Consider the following 4,929-nt stretch of genomic DNA (forward strand, 5'->3'; position numbering starts at 1 on the left):
GTTGGATAGTAAATTAAAACTATTCCCTATCCTAGAGCGCCCCCCAGCGCAATGCGTTGTAATGGTTTTCGTTGTAAAACCTGCGTTGTAAAAGTTTTGTTGTAAAGGATGTTTCCCGTGCAATCGATATGTTTATTCTTTCATAACAGCAAATACGGTCCTGTTTTAGACCCAAACCCTCTTGCATAATGCAGGCGTAGCAATTTACCGACCTAGCTGCCTATTTTTTAACTTTAAGCTACCCCCTGCGATACCAGAGGGATGAAAATGTATCCGATAGGCTGCTGGCCCTTTCTATAATCATGAATAATAATCTATTTATGGCAGAACCCCCAAGCTTGGATCTTATTTCCACATGGGCCTGGAAAACCAGTTTCTTGCACAACATAAGACCGGCTTTTGGCTCTGCTTAAGCTTCTGCAGAATAATTCTGACGCCACGTCATGTAAACAGCCGCAGACCATGCAGGTAAGAGCGGTGGGGGGGATTCGACAGACGACCATGAGGGAAAATTAAATGAATAATTAATTTCCCCCCGTCGCAGTCTGTCAGAATATCCCCCCACCCAGCCCCACCGCTCTCACCTGCACGGGCCGCGTCTGCACCTCAAGCCTCTTCCCGCACCAGCACTTCTCACCTGCTGATACCAAAGCAGCCGGTGGCCCTCGCAGACTCACGTTCCATCCAGAGGAAAGTGGGAGACAATCTGGCCGAAATTAAAGGGCACCTATTAGCATACAGAGTGCAAGTGGCAGATTAATCCTTTTATTTTTTTTTAAGTTTTCTATAGCGCGAATCAGACCCAAGAGTAGGGTAACAGAGCGCTTTACAAAGTGAGCAAGGAATGAAAAGTACATTTGGTAACAATAAAACCAACAGTAACAACGCAAAATAAGACATAAAAAAACCATCATAAAGTTTGAGGGATAAAGGTAGGGTGGATAACCGCTCCGCAATAAGGAGTCAATTAGAGCTTGTGCAAGTCTTATCCTCAAGACGTCATAAGAGGAAGAGTACAGACAAGTTAGAAGTTGAAGCTAGCATGGTGTTTATGAGGATTTTACGGGAGGAATTTGCTCATCAGGAACGCTTTTGCTTCCTTTTTGAAGAGGGGCGTGGATTCCCTTCTAGGGAGAGTCAGAAAATGCACTCGCCCGTAGGGGCTCCGAAAGGTTTCAACATCGTAATGAGCAGGTTTAGTTCACATTATCACATACTCCCTTGCATGATTGAAAAAGATATTGGTGAACACACATTTCCCACAAAACTACCTTCAGTAATTTAAAACCAAAATGGTAATTCATGGAGACGGATGTATGACATTACAACGCATGCTTTTACATCGCATGCTTTTACAACGCGGTTTTTACAACGCATACCATTACAACGCATAGTGCTTTGGGGCGCTGGATAGTGAATAGTTTAATTTACTATTCCAACTCCAGTCCCCGTGGATAGTAGGGAGGGTGTTGGACAGTAAATTAAACCTATTCTCTATCCTAGAGCGCCACCAGCGCAATGGTTTGCGTTGTAAAAGTTGCGTCGTAAAGGCACTGCGTGGTAAAAGTTGCATTGTAAAGGATGTTTCCCATGGAGACCAATGCACAAGGGTGCAACAAAGAGTCTGGTGTTGTGGGACAGGGCTGAATTATTTCTAGCTGTGTTTTGTAATGTGTCAACAATGCGCTTTAAAGGCGAACATTGGCAGAGCTGTAAAGATCGCTATCGCTCTTGTGACCTGCATTTGTGCCTGTTTTTGGGAATGTAAACATTCAGGTAATTGCCCTTAATCACAGGATGGGAAGCTTCTCAGTGCGGAAGGAACCTTGTTTTAAGTTGAAAATAGGTTTGGTGTTGTTGCTATTAAGCCTCATGTTGGGTTATGTATAGGTTATTTTTTTTTAAATAAAAGGTTAAGGTGGGTCAGAGAAAAAAGAACATGCAACAGAGGCACAAACAAAAGGTTGTTGTATTTACATTTAAAGGATAATCAATGTGCAGATATATGTGATGAAAGGCTGCGTGTCTTTGTTATCATTTGTTTATTTGTTGTATGCTTTTTACAGATCTGAAAGGGAGCGTGTCTTTTGTTTTTTAGGGTTTGTGTAGCTTAGAAAGGGAGCATGTTGGCATATTGTTATGTTTATTTATTTTTTGTCTGCAAAAAGTGACGTGCTGCAGGCATGCACGCTGATTTTAAAGCGTCACAGCTTGATGCATATATTTTTGGAAGCGAGGCGCGTGTGAGAAGGAGGGAGGGGTGGCGGGAGAGGACTGAATATTTTTGAGCTGTGTTTTAAAAGAAGACCACATTGTTCCGCGGATAATCAGAGAGTTCCAGACAAGCGGCTGAATCCAGTCACAATAACAGTTGCTGTGATGTACAGTGCTAAAGCAAATTCACTGTGACTGGCAAAGGCGCAACTAGAGCCAAATTTCGGAGGGGGGCTGAACCTTTAATCAGTAGGCAGATTGGAGCTGCAGGGCCTCCAACAAGGGGTGAAACAACAGCAAGGCCTAATTAACATTCAAATGGTCTTTTAAAGACCTGTGAAACGTTCGGGTGTGGCTATGTGTGTGACGGGGGGCTGAAGCCCGGTGAGTCCAATGGGTGTTGCGCGCCTGGTGACTGTTAAAGTGAAAGACGGGGTGTTTTAAAGAATACTGCTTGTGCACAGCCCTCCATCTCCATACACCTGTCTCCGCTGTGAGGCAGCGGGAGCCCCATGACGGACTGCAAGGGAGGGGAGTGAGAGCAGAGAGTGGGTGGAGCAGCGAGGGCAGGAGAATGAAAGCAAACCAGCGGGGTCGTCTAAAAGAGTGCCGCGCTGATATAAAGAGCTCATACCTGCGGAGAAGGAGGGTTGCACAGCAAGGAGCAGGCCAGGTACAGACCAGTGCCCCCTGCTCTGAGGCAGGCTTCACAATCCTCCCTCTCAGGACCAGGCTGGAGCCCCGTCAGTGACTGGAAGGGAGGGGGGAGATAGAGCAAAGAGAGTGGGTGGGGAAGGCGGTGGGGGAGACAGGACAGTGAAAGCATACTAGCACGGCGGTCTTGAAAGAGCGTTGCACTGACTGAAAGTAAGAGCTCATAGAAAGAGCTCAGAGCTGTAATATTCCCTAGAGACCAGAGCCAGTCCACGGCTCGGGCAGCTACGACGAGCAGGAGCAAAGCAGGCATAGACAGCAGTGCCCCCTGCTCTGAGAAAATAGTGCTGACAGACCATAAATGAAACTTACTGAGTAACAACACATGTAGAAAGGACCGGTCCTCATCGGAGGTAACAATAGAAGACAGGGCAGTACTAAGGAGGGACAAATGAAAAGCCAACGTTTAGGAAGGACAGTGACAGCAGCCAATTAAAAAGATGGGCATAGAGTGGGCAGAGCTTCAAGTCCATACCTCAATACAGCATGTCTGGAAGAGACCGCACAAGCGCTGCCAAGGTGAGACCTTTGTACTCTCTACCATTCCTATGTGACTCTTAGAGTATATCCATTCGTATCCCTTCCCTAAGTATATAGACATAACTCTAATCACTAGTATATGCAGTCGACCTGTATACTCTCTACCATTCATATGTGACTCTTAGAGTATATCCATGTGTATCCCTTCCCTATGTATATAGAGATAACTCTAATCACTAGTATATGCGGTAGACCTTTGCACTCTCTACCATTCCTATGTGACTCTTAGAGTATATCCATTCGTATCCGTTCCCTATGTATATAGACATAACTGTAATCACTAGTATATGCAGTCGACCTTTATACTCTCTACCATTCCTATGTGACTCTTAGAGTATATCCATTCGTATCCGTTCCCTATGTATATAGACATAACTCTAATCACTAGTACATGCAGTCGACCTTTATACTCTCTACCAATCCTATGTGACTCTTAGAGTATATCCATTCGTATCCGTTCCCTATGTATATAGACATAACTCTAATCACTAGTATATGCGTAGACCTTTATACTCTCTACCATTCCTATGTGACTCTTAGAGTATATCCATTCGTATCCGTTCCCTATGTACATAGAGATAACTCTAATCACTAGTACATGCAGTCGACCTTTATACTCTCTACCAATCCTATGTGACTCTTAGAGTATATCCATTCGTATCCGTTCCCTATGTATATAGACATAACTCTAATCACTAGTATATGCAGTCGACCTTTATACTCTCTACCATTCTTATGTGACTCTTAGAGTATATCCATTTGTATCTCTTCCTTGTGTGACTTTACATCTTGTACATTTGTAATGTTTTTCTGTTTGTATCTTTTATGTAACGCATGTAATCCTAAGTCCTTATGTTTTGCAACTGGTTCTTATGTAAAGCGCTCTGACACTTTCGGGTAAAGTTCGCGCTATATAAAATTGCATTAAATAAAATAAAAAATAAAAAAATAAAAATAAAAAGACAGGGCGGTACTAAGGAGGAACAAATAAGCTTATTAACAAATGAAAAGCCAACATTTAGGAAGGGCAGTGACAGCAGCCAATTAAAAGGATGGGCGGAGAGGGGGGCGGATCTTCAAGTCCATACCTCAATACAGCATGTCTGGAAGACACTGCGCAAGCCTGCCTGGGCCAGACCTAAAAAGGAAACAGAACTTAACTGCAACGTTTAAATAGGTCTAGACTTATTTAAACAATGCTAAGGTTATAGAATAATTGGGGGAAATTGTGAGGAGGGCCTGATGATTATTTTCCCCACCTGGGTGACGTGCCATTAAATACTTTGAATCCCACTGCTCTGGGGTCTTTGTACACTGGGCCCGCACATGCGCAGTATCGGCCGTCTCAACACGTCGGACAGGTTTGAAAACCAATCCTAAAGCCCGCTTTTGAGAAAGCCCCGCCCTCCACCCGGCTGCGATTGGCTCGCTGCGTCAAACGTCACAGGTTGCGTTGTCTAG

This window comes from Lissotriton helveticus, chromosome 1_1, assembly GCF_964261635.1.
Source record: "Lissotriton helveticus chromosome 1_1, aLisHel1.1, whole genome shotgun sequence".
In the NCBI taxonomy this organism is placed as follows: Eukaryota; Metazoa; Chordata; class Amphibia; order Caudata; family Salamandridae; genus Lissotriton; species Lissotriton helveticus.